Source organism: Papio anubis, chromosome 14 (genome assembly GCF_008728515.1).
Source record: "Papio anubis isolate 15944 chromosome 14, Panubis1.0, whole genome shotgun sequence".
In the NCBI taxonomy this organism is placed as follows: Eukaryota; Metazoa; Chordata; class Mammalia; order Primates; family Cercopithecidae; genus Papio; species Papio anubis.
Window position 1 is genome coordinate 20039350 of NC_044989.1, and position 20959 is coordinate 20060308.

General features: G+C 47.6%; 1 long non-coding RNA gene across 2 annotated transcripts; it reads right to left on the reverse strand.

Annotated features, from left to right (window-relative positions):
- Positions 1–9034: 9034 nt before the first annotated feature.
- LOC103876763 lies at positions 9035–20350 on the reverse strand. 2 transcript variants are annotated; one of them, XR_636138.4, is made up of 3 exons: positions 20308–20350; positions 19640–19748; positions 9035–12306 (listed from the first exon to the last, which is right to left on the reverse strand). It is a non-coding gene; the product is annotated as an uncharacterized LOC103876763 (long non-coding RNA). The 2 variants fall into 2 exon arrangements; XR_002516548.1 differs by lacking the exon at positions 9035–12306 and having other exon boundaries at positions 19639–19748.
- Positions 20351–20959: the final 609 nt, after the last annotated feature.

Consider the following 20959-nt stretch of genomic DNA (forward strand, 5'->3'; position numbering starts at 1 on the left):
AATGATGCATTTTTAAACTGTGATTTTTGTTGTCGTTCAGATAGTGGCCAATCCACTCATCTGAATTTTCCTCCAAATGCAAATAAAAGCAATAATGAATAATAGTTCTACTTAACATGATGCAACTAACATGATACAACTGTCCTGCCTACAACTGAAAATACTCTAATTCCTTTCTCAGAATTCGGCTTTCAGGATTTTAGTCTTTTGGGGTTGTGATATTTAGGATTTTAGATGGTAGGGACTTTAGATCTTTCAGGATTTCACCATTTGCAATTATGGTGTTTGGGATTGTTTGTTTTGGGATTCTGATTGGCTCCATGCAGAATGCACTCCCAGGAAAAAAGTCTCAGACAGACGCTGGCTTTCCAAAGGTTGATTTGGCCGTTCTTTTGGGCTCAATGCCTATGGAAGGGAAGGGCAGGAAGCAGGATCGGGCAGATGGAGAAGGTGAGCTGCAATACAGCTTCAACAGAGAGTCCTCTGACCCTCCCGGGAGCTGCAAAACTGGGACCACCCTGCAGAGATGTGCCAGCTGGGGCCATGGGTCTGGGTCTTTGTGTTCTCACACTGATGGGTCACATGATGTGGACCTTTCCGGGAAAGGAATGAGCTTGGGTGAGGGGCCCTCTGCAATTGAGGAAACCCTTTTCTGCCGGCTGTGCTTCTAGCAGTTGGGAGAATAAACCCCTCATTCCTGAGGGGAGCCTTGGTGGCCCTTCACAGTGTTTACCATGTCAAGTAAACGTGGTAGGGCTGCTGAAGATTAGAAACACCACAAAGATGAGTGGGTTTGGGGGAGGCGATGAGCTCCATTTTCCACATAGTGAGTGTGGGGTGTTTCAGGGGCGTGCATGTGGGGTGTTAAGTGGATAACTGGGTGTACAGGTCTGAAGCTCTGGAGGGAGGTCAAGAATAGAGCTACAGATTTAGCAAAAATATAAGGATGGGGTGGAAATCAGAGGAATGGATGAGACAGTTGGAGTCAGAGGGAGACGACACCTAAATTGACCCATCTGGCAGTGGGTTCTCGGTGCAATCTCACAGGAGGAGGCAACCAGATAAGATCATCAAAGAACAGTGGCTCAGGAATTCCCAGCTCTGTCAGAACTCTCGGTGATGAATGAGAGCCCTGGCCACACTCGCCCTCACAGAGCTCTCAGGGACCAATGTACAAATCAGGTGAAATATGCACTGCCCAGTGGGAAGCTGAACTACCCTGGAATGAGACTGCTTCTCCCCACTTCTCCCCTGTCCCTCTCCTTCTGTTTCCCCTTTGCCTTGACACCTCTCTCTCACTCTCTCTCTCTCACTCTCTCTCTCTCTTCTTTCTCTCTGTCCAGTTCTTCTCTCTCCCTCTGTCCCTCTGGGCCCACTAGAGGGCGGCAGCCCCCAGTCCAGGCCTAGAGGTCCACCCTCCGAGCCTTTGCCTGGCCTGGTGCTCCCGGAGTGAGCCTTGCCAAGATTGTTCTTGGGCCATGAGGCAGCTCCTCTCCCAGGACTCTGTCCTGTCCTTATAGGGCTCTTGTGGGTGGGGAATGCTGGGTTCAGTAGAGAGGGCAGGAACGGCTGCTTCTTTGCCTGGCTTTGCTGAAGCTTGGAGGCTGTGGCCAGCTGTTCCTGCCTTGACAGATGGGAGAGGCCTGGCACCTGCTGAGGTCTCTGAGTTCACAGTCACTTTCTCCTTCTTGCTCCTGGGGCTGTAGGGCCACGAAGCTTTCAGAAATCAGGACTGGGTCTTGTTCCCATCATTTATGTCCCAGACTGTTCTTAAAAGGATTTCTTTTTTCTTTTTTAAAAATTTTATTTTAAGTTCCGGGGTACATGTGCAGGATGTGCAGTTTTGTTACATAGGTAAACGTGCGCCATGGTGGTTTGCTGCACCTATCAGCCCATCACTGAGGTATTAAGCCCCACATGCATTAACTATTTATCCTGATGATCTCCCTCCCCCTGCCCACCCCACAATAGGCCCTAGTGTGTGTTGCTCCCCTCTCTGTGTCCATGTGTTCTCATTGTTCAGCTCCCTCTTGTAAGTGAGAACACGCAGTGTTTGGTTTTCTGTTCCTGTGTTAGTTTGCTGAGGATAATGGCTTCCAGCTCCATCCATGTCCCTGCAAAGGACATAATCTCATTTCATTTTATGGCTGCATAGTATTCCATGCTGTATATGTACCATATTTTCTTTATCCAGTCTACCATTGAGGGGCATTTAGGTTGATTCCATGTCTTTGCTATTGTGAATAGTGCTGCAGTGAACATACGTGTGCATGTGTCTTTATAATAGAACGATTTATATTCCTTTGAGTATATACCCAGTAATGGGATTGCTGGGTCAAGTGGTATTTCTGGTTCTAGATTCTTGAGGAATCGCCACACTGTCTTCCACAACGGTTCAACTAATTTGCATTCCCACCAACAGTATAAACACGTTCCTATTTCTCCACATCCTCACCAGCATCTGTTGTTTCTTGACTTTTTTTTTTTTTGGGACAGAGTCTTACTGTGTTGCTGAGGCTGGAGTGCAGTGGCGTGATCTCAGCTCACTGCAACCTCCACCTCCCGGGTTCAAGCGATCCTCCCACCTCAGCCTCCCAAGTAGCTGGGAGTACAGGCATGTGCCACCTCGCCCAGCTAATTTTTGTAAGTTTTAGTAGAGACGGGGTTTCGGGCTGGTCTCAAACTTCTGACCTCAGTGATCTGTCTACCTTGGCCTCCCAAAGGGCTAGGATTACAGGCATGAGCCACCATGCCCAGCCTGTTTCTTGACTTTTTAATAATTGCCATTCTGACTGGTGTGAGATAATATCTCACTGTGGTTTTGATTTGCATTTCTTTAATGATCAGTGATGTTGAGCTTTTTTTTTCATGTTTATTGGCTGCATAAATGTCTTTTTTTTGAGAAGTGTCTGTTCATATAGAAAGAGTTTCTTGACACCAGTATTGTCCAGGGTATCAAAAGCCCTGGGCTGCTCCACTCCACCTCACACAGGACCCTCTCCCTGGGTTCCTTGCCAGGGTGTGTGAGGCCCCAGTGGTTCCTAAAAGGCCCCTTATGAGCAGAGATCCAAGGAGCTACATCTGAGAAGCATACCTGACTCCGTGTTGCTGAAGGCCATGGTTAAGCTAAGAGAAACACCATTTTCCCAAATGACAGGGACAAAAATGGAATGATCTGGTTGGGGAAAGAGTGTGCTTGGAAGGAACCCCTAGAACAGCAGGTTGGGGACCAGAGTGCTTGTCTAGAGGGGGCCCCAGCAGCCACCCTTCCCTTCTACCCTCTCCCTCCCCCAGCAGTCCAGGGACTAAGCTGTTAGAGTCCAAATTCATTTATTTTCACGTAGCTATCCAGTGTCCCAACATCATTTGTTGTAAAGACAATTCTCTATTGAATGATCTTGATACCCTTCTTGAAAATCAGTTGATCATAAATATATGAGCTTATTTCTCAGCACTCTCAATTATATTCCATTATCCAAGACTTATAGTAGTCAGCTAATGATTAGAAAGAGCTTTCCTTGAACACCTGATACCAAAATATCTCCCAGTCTTTGCAGATGGGCTTTTTGTAGGTGTTGGGACACATCTTCAACATTCAGCCAGGTGGTTTGCAATTGTACCTTAGCCCTCACCTGCTTGAACAGAGCCTAAAGGGAAGGTCACCCTGACATGGAAGTTTAGAGCCTTAGCAGGTCTTTTCTGAGCATGCGTACCACTTTGGGTGTGTGGCCTTCTAGATTTCCAGGAATCTGTCAGAAGTTTTCAAAGTCCTTATTGCCCAAAGGAACTCATTCCCCAGGCTTTCCATCCAAGCGTGTTGGTTAGTCTATTGTATGCCCTGACTGTTAGCACTTGCTACCTGCTGTGTTAGCTTGGCTGAGTTCCAAGTTAGATGAGATAAGGGCAGGCCTTTTGAGTTGGTCTTCCAGGGAGCCACCGACAGTCAGAACCAATAATTACAATTCTTTGTGTTCCCTTTCTGCTCCCTCTGGGACAGATTCTAATACTGGGAATACAGGCTGTTATTTTCAAGGCTACTACTGAGCTGGGGAGAGGAGGATGAGACCAGAGTCAGTTAAAATGCCACAGAGACCCCCTGCTCTTACAAGGATGCAACTGTTTTACTAGCTTAGACACTCTCCTGATTACTACAAGTTTTTGATTAGTTTCCAGAGTTCTGAAAAAGTTGCCTGAGTGCGGTGGCCCACGTCTGTAATCCCAGCACCTTGGAAAGCTGAGGTGGAAGGGTCACTTGTGGCCAGGAATTTGAGACTAGCTTAGGCAACATAGTGACAGCCCGTCTCTATAAAGAAAAAAAAAAAAAAGAATTCTGAGAAAGTTAATTCTTAAAGTATTTTTCATTGATTTTAGGGAGGCACAGACCTTTGGAGTTTCTTATTCCACCATTTTCACTGATGTCACCATCACACCCATCTTGTATTAAAAGAGGGCCTCCAAATTTTTTTTTTTTTGAGATGGAGTCTCGCTCTGTCTCCCAGACTGGAGTGCAGTGGCACGATCTCGGTTCACTGCAACCTCCGCCCCATGGATTCAAGCGATTCTTCTGCCTCAGCCTCCTGAGTAGCTGGGACCACAGGTACGCGCCACCAAGCCTGGCTAATTTTTGTATTTTTAGTACAGACCAGGTTTCGCCATATTGACCAGGCTGGTTTCGAATTCCTGACCTCGTGATTCACCCACCTCCACCTCCCAAAGTGCTGGGATTACAGATGTGAGCCACCGTGCCCGGCCTAAAAGAGGGTCTCCAAATTTTACATGCTTCAAGCAGCACAGAACCTGGATTCACCCCTGGCTGGGGTTGTAAGACGAGGACTCAGTCAGCTGTGGGTATGACCTCATTATGTGGTTGCACTTTGATTATCTCTGGGTATATGGGCAACTGAAGCTTCCAGGTTGAGGTGACAAAGTATTTCACAAAGCTGGGGAAAGGCAACTTCCCTCATTTCTGCATGGATCCCAGCACCTCCCAGCACTTTGAGGACTGGAAGCTTTGGAAACACTGCAGGCAGCGTCCTTGGATACACTGGCATTTTCACAGGAGTGAGGGGCCCCCACTGCAGTGTCATGGGTATATAGGGCAGTGGTTGGCAAACTGCAGCCTGTGGGATAACCTGGCCTGCTCCCTGTGTTTCTTTTATGGCCTGTGAGCTAAGAATGTTTTTCACATTTCAAAAAGATTGGGCGAAAAAAGCAAAAAAAGAATAGTATTTGATGACTTATGAAAATTATATGAAATTAAAATGAAAATCGCATTGTTCATAAATAAAGTTTTATTGGAAACTTGCCACACTCATTTGTTGACATATTGTCGATGGCTGCTTCCTAGCAGAGTTGAGTCACTGTGACAGGGACTGTGTGCACAGCAAAGCCTAAAATATTGACTAGCCGGTATTTTCAGAAAAAGCTGCTGACTCTTGGCACTGGGCACAGATGGGGAGAATTGGGGCAGGAGAAAGAGCAGAGGAGATGCCGTACACAGACTGAGGCTGGCAAGCTGGCTTTGAGCACAGGTAAGACATTTCCTGAGAAATACCTGAAACACTTCAGAAGACTTTGCAAGGGGCCTGGAGATCACGTATGAGCAAGGTGGGGTAAGAGCAGGAAGTGTGAGTTTTGATGTCAACATAACTTCATTCATCTCCATAGCAGAATGGGACATAAGGATTTTCATACTATTCTCATGAATACTTTTGTGGGAGAATCATCAGCCCCATTTTACAGCTGTCCTGGTTTATAGACGGCTCATACAGGATGATACTGGTGAACAATATGCAGGTTATGCTATTGCCACTTCCTTGGAGACTGGAAGCGGTCTCCCTTTGCTTTAGCTGCTTCAGCCCAGCAGACAGAGCTATTTGCCCTCATTCCAGCCTGCTTCCTTCCCAAGAGAAAAATCGCTAACATTTATACAGACAATAGATATGCATTCGAACTTGCTCATGATTTTGAAAGATTGTGAAAGCAGAGATCTTTTCTTGTTTTTATTTTATTTTCTCATTTTCTTTAAACATTTTTAAAATTTTTAATTAAAAAGCTTTTTTTTTGAATTTTTTTAACTTTAAAGATCAGATTTATTTGGAGAAAACAAAAAACCCACAACCCAAACGATGGGATTTTACATCTAAGGACATCTCCCAGATGTTAAGTCTACAGATTACAAATCATTTTCATAGAAGATATTTTTGCACAAAGTTTACATGTATTCAGGAGTGGGACATAAATTAATTCCCATTTGTATTTTTGTTTTGTTTTGTTTTTTTGAAATGGGGTCTCGCTCTGTCATCCAGGCTGGAGCACAATGGTGTGACCTCAGCTCACTGCAACCTCTGCCTCCTGGGTTCAAGCGATTCTCGTGCCTCAGCCACCCAAGTTGCTGGGATTACAGGCGTGCACCACCAGACCCAGCTAATTTTTGTATTTTTAGTAGAGATGTTGGCCAGGCTGGTCTCGAACTCCTGGCCTCATGTAATCTGCTCGCCTCGGTCTCCCAAAGTGCTGGGATTATAAGCGTGAGCCACCATGCCTGGCCTCTGTTTCTATTTTAACAGAGGGGCAACATAGGGGAGTGAAAATAATTTTTAAATTTTTGAATCAGAAAAGCCTCCTGAGCCAGCGTAGGCTCAGGGACTCCTTTCTTGTAATAGAGACAAAATAAATAATGAACCTCATGTAAAAGACTTGTTAGATGCAAAGCATTTACCTAGTGCTCTGGCCATTATTAAGATTCCAGGACATTTGAAACCAGACTTCATAGAGGTTAGAGGAATATCATTTTGCAGAAAATGCTACAAAGAATGTTCCTCTTAGAGATCCTCCTGATCAAATCTCATGGCCCAATCAGAAAAGTTTCCAAAAGATGATCTTAGAACAATTACTAAAGATGCACAGAATTGGGCACCAGAGGTCAAAAAACAAAATCGGAAAAATAATGGCTACTGGTTTGATGACCAGAAATAATTTTGGTCCAGGCATGGTGGCTCACGCCTGTAATCCTACCACCTTGGGAGGCTTAGGTGGGAGGATTGCTTGAGCTCAGGAGTTTGACACCAGTCTGGGCAACACAGCGAGACCCCCATCTCACTCTTTCTCTCTCTTTTGTTAACATTAAAATGTTTAAATTTAACAAATAAAAGAAAGAAAAAAATCTGGTTTGGGCCAAGTTAAGAGCTTGTTTTGCCAGACACCATGAAATTTCCATTGTGAACTACTGTGCGTGACTTCTGCCACTGAGCTACAGAAAAGATGGTCATTTTTATGAAACAGTGCTGGTAAGGAAATGTTAATGGAGCTGCTAAAAAGTGCTTGTGTGGCCTGCCCCACCTGGCTTCTTTAGGGTAGGGTTCATGCAACTTTAATTACAGGTTGAGTGCATTGTAACCTTTGTTTCCTGATAGCTTGGCTGATAAAACTGTTGCAAAGACTTCCTGGGTTCCTGATGTGCAGTTGCTTATGATTTACAAAGCACCCATCCAATTGTTATTCCTCACATATTGCCGTGGAATTGGGCAACAGAGATTTCTTTTTTTTAAACAGGGTCTCACCCCGTCACCTAAGCTGGAGGGCAATGGTGCGATCGTGGCTCCTTGCAGCCTTGACCTCCTGGGCTCAAGCTATCCTCGATTCTCCCACCTTAGCCTACCATGTAACTGGGACTACAGGCATGCACCACCACACTGGTATAATTTTTTAATTTCTTTTTGGTAGAGACCAATACAGTTCTGTAAGTATGAGCCATCTATAAATCAGGACAGCTGTAAAATGGGGCTGATGATTCTCCCATAAAAGAGTTTATGAGAATAATATGAAAATCCTTATGTCTCATTCTCCCATGGAGATGAAGTTATGTCGACATCAAAAACGCATGCTTCCTGCTCTTATCACCTTGATCATGCGTGATCTCCAGGCCCCTGAGAGTCTTCTGAAGTGTTTCAGGGACTTTTCAGGAAATGTCTTACCTGTGCTCAAAGCCAACGTGCCAGCCTCAGTCGATGTATGGCATCTACTCTGTTCTTTTTCCTGCCCCAGTTCTTCCTGTCTGTGCCCAATGCCAAAGGTCAGCAGCTTTTTCTGAAAATACCAGCTAGTCAATATTTTAGACTTTGCTGTGCACACAGTCCCCGTCACAGTGACTCAACTCTGCAAGAATGCAGCCATTGACAATATGTCTAGCCCTCTCTCTCTGAACCACACCCTGGACTCGGAGCTGGACTTGGGAAAGAATACGGGGTCCAAAGATGAGGCAGACAAGCCCCCATCCTTAGAGCAGGGACTGGCAAATCTTTGCTATAAAGAATCCAGAAAGTTAATATTTGAGGCTTTGTGACTGTTCTGCGAAAGGGCCATATATGCAAAGTGGCCCCCGAATGCCAAAAGAGCTGAGAAACCAAAGAATGAGACAGACTAATCCAGTTTGTCAATAGAAGGTGGGGGAATTTACAGACAGAAGCATGGTCTTGGGTGACTGCAAGACAGGGCGATCTCTGTGCTGCACCCCCACCCCAGAGCCAGGGCTTATATGTTGGGGAAAAAGTATATGTGCTTTGGAAGGCACATGTACATTGCTATGGGTGTCACAGCCTATGCTGTATGGACCAACAGCAAAGGTTGTTTTGCAGGGAAGGTGACACTCACAGTGAACAGGTGTTCCCACACAAAGAATAAAACGTCAACTTGATACTTTGGAGGCATTCCCAGATATGGGGCTAGTCAGAAGTCACCTGGGGGATTAGTATTTATTTTTATTATTTTTTTGTTTTGTTATATTTTTTGGGACACAGTCTTGCTCTGTCGCCCCGACTGGAGTGCAGTGGTGCGATCTTGGCTCACTGCAGCCTCTGCCTCCTGGGTTCAAGCAATCCTCCAACCTCAGCCTCTTGAGTAGCTGGGACTACAGTCACCCGCCACCATGCCTGTATTATTTTTGTATTTTTAGTAGATGTGTGCCACCACCCCTAGCTAAATTTTGTATTTTTAGTAGAGATGGGGTTTCACCATGTTGCCCAGGCTGGTCTTGAACTCATGACTTCAAACAATCCACTCACCTCGGCCTCCAAAAGTGCTGGGATTACAGGTGTGAGCCACCGTGCCCAGCTGGGGATTAGCATTTAAAAAAAGTCACTCTTGTCCCCACAGCGGGCCAAATGGTCTCTGTCCCAACTACTCGACTCTGTTGTAGCATGAAAATGGCCAAGGTAAATACATGAGTGGGGCTGTGTTCCAATAAAACTTTATTTACAAACGTAGTTGGTGGGCTGGAGTTGGTCTAGGGTGGTAGTTTTTTGATCCCTACTGTGTATAGAGCATTTTTGACAAGTGTGTGTTTCAAAGCAAACATAAAGCCGTTCCTCTGGATTCTGGGCATTTGGGATTCTGGCTCCAACTTTGCCCTCTAAAGCACATGTTAGGCGTATCTTTGTTTATTTCATACTTTTTTTTCAAGAAACTGCAAAACCTTTGCCAAACTAGGGCCAGCCTTATGCCCAGACTCCCTGGGATTTGAGTGAAGAATGAAGGTACCCGAGCATGAAATCAGAAAATCTGTTCTTGTTGTCTTGGCCAGAAACTTGTCTATGGCACAACTCAGGGCTCTGCCATCATCACAGCTCTTTAGCTGGTGGGAGAGCTCCCTAAGATGAGGTCAAGTTCAGCGGCAAACCAAGCCCCTGCCCTCTGACTGTGGGGCTGGACCATGCGTGGTGGGTGCCCATCTTGCTGAAGCCATCCCATCCTGAGGCCTGTGGGAGGGAACACTCCACTCCACTGGCCCACTTTGGCTACTGACAGCCTCATCTGGGCACCTCATTTGGGAGACCTGTAATTCCAGCACTGGAGTGAGGAGGAATTCGCTGCTATGCCTATGTGGTGGTTGGGGCAATTTCCTTTACCTTCAGAATCCCTGATTTTAGCCAGAGTCTTGTGCTGTCGCCCAGGTTGGAGTGCAGTGGTGCGATCTCGGCTCACTGCAACCTCTGCCTCCCAGTTCAAGTGATTCTCCTGCTTCAGCCTCCCGAGTAGCTGGGATTATGGGCACGCCCCACCACACCAGGCTGATTTTTGTAAGAATCCCCAATTTTAGAGCTGAGAAGGACCTGAGAGGACCCACCTTATTCGAGAATCCACTGCTGTGCAATTGGCTTCACTTTCACAAATTTGCCACGTAGCCCACCAGGTAGTATGACTGACAAGGCAGAGCAGCCCAATGAGGCTTCCTGGGAGAGGAGCCTGGAGCCAAGCCTCCAAGGGCAGATGCAGCCTGTGGCAACACAGCTATGTGGAGCAGCATGAACAATCCAGACGCCAAAAAGGGCAAGGCGTGTCTGCACCACAAGGAAATATGTCAGTGAGTGATGACAGCCTCATTGCTGGGGCCGATCACAGGGACCTGAAATGAGTCCTGAGATTACTATTCAATGCCACCACGCCTTCCCTTCCACACCCAGCTCTGAAGTTTTCTGTGGGCAGATCTCAGCCCTGGCAGAAGGATCTGAAAATTGCTTTTTATATCATGCTGAAGAGGAGAAGGCATGCTTATCAGAAGCAGATGCTTAAATGTGGGAGGGCCTTATCTGGGGGGTGAGAGGAGGCCTGTTTGGGACCTTGGTGCAGCCCCCATGGGGGTTGCTTTGTGCCAGGCTCTCCAAGATATCTGCCTGCATCTTGGTAAAGAATTGCCTCTTCTCTGTTTTGTTGAATGTTACGTTTTAAATTTCAGTAATAGCAACGCTGTGTTCGAATGCACAGTTTGGTACCGTGCCCAAACAGCAGTGAAGGAAAAAGCCTTGCAAATGTGTGCCTCGCTTTCCCAAGGTGAGCCAAGGGACACCCAGATCACGCGCTCCAGGAGACCAGTGGTGCCTCAGACATGGCTTCCTCTGAAGCGGCTTCCTACTTGCGGGTCTAAAGATGCCCATCTGCAGCTGGTTTGAGCCTGGAAAATCTCAGTTCTGTGGGTCCAGAAGGAGTGCTCTTCCCCCCATTTGCTCTTGGCTTCAGAATGGTGTTCAGGGCTGGGGGTGCAGAGTGGGAGGGAGCTGTCTATACTCAGGTTTAATGCACTTTTCATTCATTCCTCAGTATGTACTGAATGTCTTCAATACATTTATTGGGGGACTGTAGGTCAGACGGGAGCTGAGGCTGCAACAGTGTGAACCAGTCCAAGTGCCCAAAACCCCTGTGTCTAGACCCTTCCCTGCCTATCTTCTCCATTGGGCCTCACCCATGCAGAGGCAGAGCAGTGAGGAGTCCCATTTTACAGACCCCCAGTGATTCCCCATTTCTAGTTGCAGAAGCCGAGGGTTGTAGTGGAAGCCCTGGTGTAGTGGCCCTCAGTCTGGGCCTGAGTGCTGAGAACCCAGGAACTAGGCTGGGTTGGGGCAGTGGGTCCTGAAATACTCCAGTTGGATTGATCAGGCAGTAGCAGACTGATGAGATCTTTAACATTCCTGCCTCCTCTCTGTGGTTGCTCCTGTGGTTGCTCCTTCTGAGAATTCTCCTCCTTCCTAGCTACCTGAATCTCTTCCATTCTTCAGGGAGAGCCCAACTTCAGGTCCTCCTCATTCCAGAAGCTTTGGTGATCACTCCATTCTTCTCCCAGCCCTGCCAGCCCCCTTGTACCTCTGCTGCTCTGACTCTAATTAATGACCCTCACTGCCTCCCAGCCCATCTGCCTGAATGCGTGTAAAGGCTGTGGGGGTCGTGAGCTCACGTAAGAGGGGCACCTGGCCTGACTCATCCCCCAGGGCCTGGCATAACTCCCTGCTGCTGGGATGAGCTCAATGCTGTGCTGTGGAGCTTGTCCTGGTCACCTAAGCAAGGCCTCCCTGGCTAACATGTGCCCCCTTCTCCCCGACCCTGCAGCAGAACCTGGTGTGGGCACTGGTGATGGCCATCCCCCTGGTCACCAGCCTGTATGTCCTGGTCAACCACAGTTACCTGCTAGTGCTATCACCCAGTGAGACCCTCTCTGCTGACGCTATGGCTGTGAACTGGGGGTGACTGCATCACACCATATGTCCCTTGGACACCAAGCAGACTTTCCAGGCTGGGGAAGGAAAGTGCTCCACGTGTCTTTAAACTTGTCTTTGAATGCGTTGCTTGCTCCATTTCTGAGTGGGGTCTTGTGGCTTCTTCCAGGGTGCTGTTGGAATTCCTTCCGCTGATCCCTTGGTTGTCCTCAGAACCAGGTTCTGGGGTCCTGGGCCTGGCTGGTGTCCTTGGCTATTGCAGTCTCAACATTTGGTTCCATCAATGAGATGTTCTTCAGCGGAAATCGTTTGTGCTTTGTGGCTGCAAGAGAGGGCCACGTGGTCAGAGATGGGGCCTGGGGCTGGGCAAGAAGGTGGGGCTGCAAGAGGTGTGCCACAGGGCCAGCCAACTACGCTTTCTCCTGCCTGAAGCTTAGCATTTGGCCCAAAACAGGACTTTCTCTATAAGATATAGCCCTCTTTTCTTCTGAGAACGGGACTTAGGCACTCCATACCTCTCAGCTTTAACTCTAATCCCTTTACTTTCAGGCTTTTGGGAGGTCACACTGGTTCGGGGACTGGCAATAAAGATATTTGTGCACATTGGTAGTATAGGGGCCATGGGGAGGAGAGAAAATATTAGTGCAGTTTGTACCCTCTGGGTTTTCTCCCCCTGGGGACTCTCTGCCCTGGTGTTACCTTTGACTGCAATACTGCTGAATAATAGCCCCCAATTCTCAGTGGCTTGCAACAACATTTGACTGTTGTTCCCAAGTCAAGGGGTCAGCTGTGACTTGGCTTCAGGCTGTGGCTTGCTTGGGGTCTCACCTTGGTCTGAGTCTATCCTTATCTCAGGTACTAAGATCAAGGCAGTAACCACTACTGGGAGCCTGATATTGCCTATAGCAGGTAGCAGAGGTTCAAGAGACCAAGCCAAACCACATAAGCATATTTAGAGGATCTACTTGTCACTCCAGCTCATATTTTATTGGTCCAAGCAAGCAACACGGCCAGACTCCACGTCAATGAATGGGGGACTGATATTCCTCCCACAAAGGTGGGGAGAGGAAGGCTGAATATTTGATGAATAATAATACAGTCTTGGCTGGGTGCGGTGGCTCACGCCTGTAATCTCAACACTTTGGGAGGCTAAGGTGGGCAGATCACCTGGGGTCAGGATTTCAAGACCAGCCTGCCCAACGTGGTGAAACTCGATCTCTACTAAAAATACAAAAATTAGCTGGGCGTGGTGGCATGCGCCTGTAATCCCAGCTACTCAGGAGGCTGAGACAGGAGAATCACCTGAACCCAGGAGGTGGAGGTTGCAGTGAGCCGAGATTGAGCCACTGCACTCCAGCCTGGGCGACAGAGCAAGACTCCATCTCAAAAACAAAACAAAACAAAACAAAACAAACAACAACAACAACAAAAACAGTCTCCACAATAATCCCATATTCCTCTCCATGGTCCATCCATACCTGCCCTGTCCTCTCCTCCCTGGATCTGGTTACCCCAGGTGAACCGCAGAGACCTACCTCTGGAAGCTGTGGTGACTAGTAACTGTTAGGTTGGTCATTCTGGTGTCCAGAGTGTGTTCGACAGGGGAAGAGATGCTCCCTGTGGCTCCCCTGGGGCCTGCTTGACACTCAGCTCTGCTTTTCAGCCCTGAATTCTGTCTGTGGGTCATATTTATCGTTCCACACCAACTCCAGCCCTGATGTTCACCATGGCCGTGGCTTTGGCCCTGGGCATTCCAGGAAGTTTCAGTACCACTGTGAACTTCATAAGGCAAGTGAGACAGTCCTCCCACATCAGGTATCTGAAGCCCCCGTGTGTACACATTCACACACACGCACGTATACATAAACACATGCATACACACCCCCGGACCCCTCCCGCCATATACACACACGTAGTACATGTAGTCATAAACATGCACACACACTTCTGGAGACCCCATGTGTACACAGTCACACTCACATGTGCATATAGACATAAACACATCCATGCACACTTCTGCAAGCCCAGGCTCAGGTCCCCTGAACATGCGTCTACATTTCAGCCATGCTCTCCCAGTCGTGTTTCCAAAATTAAACATGGCTCTCTCCTCTCTTGTCCTGTTTCTAAAAATTCAGTAAGACATATGTTTACCAAGAGACAGACACATTAAAGGCTTGTGCTGTCTTTGTCATTTTTCCTTTTTTTGTTGTTCCTTTATTCTGTTGCTAAGATGATTTAAAGGATATTCAGGCATTATTCTCACTACCTGTAGCCCTCGGCTGTGGTCTGATTTTTCCTTTGTGGTGGAGGTCTGCATTCTGGACTCTGGCCTAACATGATCTCTATGGAACGCAGGTCAGAGCCACAACCAGTCTGGGCAGGCACAATAACCATGTTCTGACTCCATTTATTACTTTCTCAAGGGCAGAAATTGATGGGCTATTGTGATATCCAGTTTATAACCTCATTTGAAGCAGGGTCAATGGGCAGCAGGCAAGCGTAATGTCTGGGTGCAGAGGGAGTTCTCAGAAGAAGTTTTAAAAATTATTATTTATATACATATTTTAAATAAACAGAGATGAGGTCTTGCTATGTTGTCCCGGCTGGTCTCAAACTCCTGGGCTCAAGTGGTCCTCCCACCTCTGCCTCCCAAAGTGCTGGATTACAGATGTGAGCTGCCACACCTGGCCTGGAAGAAGTTTTTAAGCATTGCCCGTTTTCTTTCTTTGTTGTCATAGTCTAATTAATTTGGAACAGCTTGTACTGTGCTTGATGCGACTCTCTTAAGAACAGTAAGTAACATGTAAGGTTTTTTTCTTTTGTCTTTTTCCTATAAGAAAGAGTAAAATCAGTATATGGTAAGAACAAAATCAAATCCATAGTGAGCTTAGGGGAACTTCAGGCTGAGACTGGGGAATGTGGCTGAGGATGTCTCTGCAGAATGAGGATTACTGAATGGTCCATCCCAAGTAGGACCCAACATCTCCTAGTATTAACCGCCTCCAAAGATAACCTGGTCTGGACCCTGCCTCCAGGGTTAGGAGTTTTTATCAGACCTACATCAGTCACCCAACTACAAGCACTGGGGAGGGCACAGCAAAGGGTTTGTCTGGGTGCCCAGTGGCCCAGCTCACCATGCCACCAGCCCAGAGGGAAATAATAGGTGGTTGGGGGGGTTCTGCTGTGGGCCTGCTGTCCCTGAAGAGAGCACAGACTTCCCTGAGATTCTACCAAGACTTTCTTTTTTCTGTCTTTAAGAGACAGGATCGCCAGGCATGGTGGCTCACACCTGTAATCCCAGCACTTTGGGAGGCCGAGGCAGGCGGATCACTTGAGGTCAGAAGTTTGTGACCAACCTGGCCAACATGGTGAAACCCCGTCTCTCCTAAAAATACAAAATTTAGCCAGGAGTGGTGGCACATGCCTGTAATCCCAGCTACTCCGGAGGCTGAAGCAGGAGAATCACTTAAACACAGGAGGCGGAGGTTACAGTGAGCCTGGGCGACAGGAGTGCAGTGGTGCAATCATAGCTCACTGCAAATTTGAACTGGGCTCAAGGTATCCTCTCACCCCAGCCTCCTGAGTAGTTGCAACTACAGGCATGAATGATGACGCTTGGCTAATTTTTAAAGAGACAGGGTCTCGCCCTCTTGCCCAGGTCACGAACTCCTGGGCTCAAGTGATCCTTCCATTTCAGTCTCCCAAAATGTTGCGATTACAGGCATGAGCCACTATGTCCTGCCCACGTTTTCATTTTTTTAAGAAACACAAACTCTCCTTCCCTTTGAAAATGTCCTCCTTATCCAGCCAGGGCAAGTCAGAGAGGCCTGGTCTGAAGGCATGTGGGTGACTGAATTTGTGTGCATGCCACTATATGCCTGAAGACAAAGGGAGGAATAGGCTACTGGTTAACCTCCAGTGCATGCTTTTCCTTAGGGCCCTGACCCTGCCTTCGCTACTTGATCTGCATGGATCGGGGAGCTGAGGTGGCCGAATGGCCCTGGATGAGCTGACACCTCTGCCCTCGGTTTGCACCTGCTGGGTCAGCCCACCTACAGCAGAATCTGGTAATGAGCAGCCCACATTTTCCTAGCCTGTCTTATCAGCAGAACCGCCATCAACTCTCCTGTACTTGCAGATAAAGAAGAAGAATCTTCTGCGACCTTACAAGGGAGACTTTGAGACAGACTTTGGACTTTTCCAACCCTATGCTCCTGCATGAGGCAGGTCTTTGGGCCACAGCCTCATTCAGAGCCAAGAAGAAGACTGTAAGGGGCTGCCATGATCCTTATATTTGGTAGAGAATTTCCATATTTTTCTGGGGCTGGAGGGACAGTTGAATCACAAGGCATTAACTTTGCTTGCCAGGGACTCATTTCTCTTCTTGAGGACTCGGAGGGAAAACAGATGCAGAGAGAATCCATGTACACACTTGGGTTCACACAGCACAGAGAGCAGAATGCTGGCTCCCAAGGCTCTGCTCCCTGGAGAGCCTCTAGTAGCCCAGCAGGTGGCTCTCCTGGTCCAGGCGAAGTTTAAAGGCAGGGCCTGGAAGAGAGGAGCTGCCGGTTGGTGTAAACAACAGAAAGGCAGGCAGGAGGGACAGAGCCTGGGGTCCATACGCTACCTCCTGTTCCCCCTTCATCATCCAGGTCTCAGGGGCCAAATTCCCACTGTGCCCACTGCAGGTTCCCACCTTCATTCCCACAATCACGCTCCTGGCTTATCTCTACTGTTGCTGGTGCCCGTCATCAACCATCCCCAGACAGTTCCTGTACGTCTTCCTCTTCCTGCTCAGTGGCTTCCTGGTGTACTTCCCACTTGTCCACTTCCAGTGCCAGCCCAGGTGTTTGCAGCTGGTCACTCTACATCTCCAGATGCTCCTGGAAGTTTCTCCAGACACTAAAATATTGGCTGAAGGACTGGACAGGTTCTGCACTGCCCTCTTTGCTGCAACCACCTCTATCCCTACACAAGTGGCCTTGCCCGGTTCTCTGTAGGTTGACTTAGTGCTGTAACTCTATGATAGCTCAGCTGTCATAGAGTTCCGGGCTACCCTCTCCTGAGAGTGCTCCCCTTCTCTAAGAACTGTTCCTTTGACACAGCCAAACTGGCGTTACATAATGGCCTCTCTGGGTCATAGTTCTTTCATAGTTTTTTTGTAGCCTATGCGGGCAGCATGGAATAAGTTTCCTTCTTTGGTATTTTGGTATGAGAATTCTACGGTCCGATTCAGACTCGGATGGTTGCTTGAGCTAAAGCATTGTCAATCTTGGGCTCTATGTGGGGCCATCTTTTATCATGTGGGCAGAGAAGTAGAGAAAGTCATTGTGGCGGGGAGAAAGAAGATCCATAATGACATGTGCTGAGAAATTCTGTGATCCCAAGGATCTGGGAAGGAAATTTGAGAAAGTAGCGGCTTTGATTTCTGATTGTGTTCCAGTTCTGGTCCCTGTTTTTCTATGGTCTAACTGTCATCTAATGATCTTTCCTGGTTTTTGATTGTCTAACACAATGTGATACCTTGAAATAAATTTCCCATCTTAACTCAGGTGAATTAGAACAGGCTCCTATTTCTTGCAACTAGAAAAATGTTGGCTCTGATAAGCCTTCTTGTTCAGGAAGAAACGATAGTAGAAGTTCTCTGCTTATCCTTCTGGAATGCATTCCAAGACCCCCAGCAGATGCCTGAAACCATGGATAGTACCAAACCCTATACATACTATGTTTTCTAGACCTACTAACTAAGACGGCTACTAAGTGACTCCCACATGGGGAGCATATACAAGATGGATATGCTGGACAAAGGGATGGTTCATGTCCTTGGCGGGATGAGGTAAGATGGTGAGAGATTTTGTCATGCTATCAGATCAGCGTGCAATTTAAAACTTATACATTGTTTATTCCTGGAATGTTCCATTTAATATTTTCAGACCTCTGTTGATCACAGCTAACTGAAACATTGGATAAGAGGAGACTGTGGTACTTTAGTCTCTGTTGGAAGCTGCCTATTAGTTTGAATAGGGAAAGAAGCAAGAGACATATCCCTGGAAAGGAGAGGTCATCGGTTTTGAGTAGAAGAGAGGACAGTCACATTTCTAGAAGAAAGGATGAAAAGTTAGAGCTAACCCCAGAAGGCTAACCTGGTTATGGGACTAAATAGAGACAAAGGAGCAGAGAAATCTGGCTTCCCCGGGGAGAAAATGGCAGAGGATAGACACAGGGCCTAGAAAGCGGCTGGGAGTGCAGCTCCTGGGTGCACCCCTGGACGTGACTCAAAGAGAGGGGCTGAGGACACTGTTCAGCATCTGCACTCCTGAAAACTGGGCCTGGGCAGCCTGCACGCGGCTTTGCTGATTGACGTGGAGAAGGTGGCAACACCTGCCGCCTGAACCTTTGTCTTGGTAGGTTGTTTGCTTACATCAATGAATTCTCCATTTCTTTGACACGAACTGAATGTCCAACAATTCAATTGAATTCTAGACTCCACAGGTTTAGGGACTGAGTCCCACAAGACTGTGCTCACTTCAGACACCAGTTGCAAGTATTGGGTGCCCAGGTTACCCACATTTCTGTCTGACTTGGCTACAAAGATGGGGATTTCCACAGCTTCCCTCTTCAGGTTTGAAAATTTGCAAGAATGTCTCAGATGTCTCAGGAAACTACTTAACTCACTATTACCAGTTAATTTCAAAGGACACCACTCACATACAGCCAGATGGAACAGCTGAACCAGGCAGAGCATTTGGGAAGGGCACAGAGCTTCCACACCCTCTTCCCGGTAGCCACGCTCTTGGCACCTCAAGGCGTTCACCAACCTGGTAGCTCCCCAAATCCTGTAATGTAGGGACTTTATGGAGGTTTCATTATATAACCATGATTGACTAAATCATTGGCCATTGGCTGGACTCACTCCCCAGCCCCTCTCCCCTCTCCAGAGGTTTAGGGATGAGGCTGAAAGTCCCAACCTTCTAATCATGCCTTGGGCTTTCTGGCAAGGAGACCCCATCCTAAAACTATCCAGGGGCCCTCAGCCACCTGTCATCTCATTAGCATACAAAAGTCACTCTTATCATTATGGAGATTCCAAGGGTTTTAGGAACAGTGTACCAAGAACTGGGGACATAAACCAAATACTTATTTTTTGTTATATCACACTTCTGAATTATAAACACTTTATTAGTCCTGTTCCCCAGAACACAGCTGCCAGTGAAATTCTAGGAAAATCCTCACATTCCTTCTCTTCCCAGCAGGACAGCCTGCCTTAGAGAAAAAGATTACAAGAGAGACTAGTCCTATCCAGCTCCTTTCAAAAGAGGCCATGAATTTGGCTGAACATTCGCCAGGAAAGGCTCTGGGGTCTCCAGCAGGAATTAGTGCTTTCCTCCTTCGGCCTCCCACCAAACTGCTCCTGTGCCATTTATGAGCTTTTCTGGGTCCTGGACGCCGGGTTTGGCTGTGTGTCCTATTGCCCTCTGGGCTGAAGGTTTGGTGAGTATGGGGGCTCGTTCTCAGACTGGTTTGTACATCCCTCAGTTCCCATCATGGTTCTGGGCTCCTTGCTGATCAGTAATACTTGGTGAATCAAAATAATGAAATATTTGTTGAATGAGGAGAGAATGAATCACATTTCTATTTTTAAGACTTGCACTCACGCTCATCTTCCCCATGGCCCTGGCTCCAAGACGCTGTCCTGAGAAGGTTCTCTAAGGAGGAAGGACATCTTCCATGTCTTGAGCAGTCCTCTCTGTCATGGACACATGCCTGGAGGTGGGAGGCAGAGTGGGTGGCTGAACCAGGCACAGGCTAGGTTCTGGGTCATGCACCTGTTAGACTGAGTCTCACTTTGTTATTCAATCTGCCATCCTTCCCCAAACCAACTGCCTTTCGACTCCCAGTCCTCTTGTGGTGGAAGAAAGTACGTAAGGCAGGGCTCTGTGAGGGCAGCTTCTTACCCCTCAAATTACCTGGCACACCTTCCCCGAGCTCCTGTCCTGCCCCTGGCGCTTTCATGGGCCCCAGGACGGTAGTGGGGAGTGATCCCAGATGGAAATCTGAGACTTCTTAGGGAATTAATATGTTGGACTTTCTTGCGCCAAGTCAAGATCAGAGTCTCCATAGTTATTTCTCTGCTATAAGGTCAGGGATGACATAGTAAGTGTCATGGTTCTGGCCTTCAGTCTGGAAAAAAATGTTCTGAATCTTGGGGACAAGATTGGTGGATCACCTGAAGTTAGGAGTTTGAGACCAGCCTGGCCAACATGGTGAAAACTGCATCTCTACTAAAAATACAAAAGTTAGCCGGGCGTGGTGACACACAAACCTGTAATCCTAGCTACTTGGGAGGCTCAGGCAGAAGAATCATTTGAACCCGGGAGGTGGAGGTTTTATTAAATCAAGATCACGCCACTGCACTCCAGCCTGGGTGACAGAGCGAGACACTGTCTTCAAAAGATGAATGACATGGAGGAGAGCTAGCCCCCAGCCAACCCTTTATGGGCATATAGTGTGAGCATAATTAACCTTTTGTGATATCATGGTGTAATAAGAGATATGTATTTGGTGTTAGTCCCTAGTTCCCTTGTAGCTTCCTGAGTGGTACTGGTAGAAGGAGCATCTTTTTCTATTCATAATAAGCCCTTTCAACCATGAGCTTATGCTAATGGCGTGACTCTAGGAGGAGAGGGGCTGGTTGCCAGAGGAAGCAACCATGTGATTAGAGGGCTGGAACTTTCAGCTCCAGGCACTCTACCTCCAGGGAGAGGAAAGGGGATGGGAATTGAGCCTGATCACCAGTGGCCAATGATTGACTCAATCATGTTTACATAATGGAAACTCCATAAAAACCCTAAATGAAGGGGTTTGGAGAGCTTCCAGGCTGGTGAGCCCATGGAGGTGCTGGGAGAGTGGTGTATCTGGAGAGGGCAGGGAAGCTCCATGCCTCTTTCCCACCTTGCCCTATGTACCTCTTCATC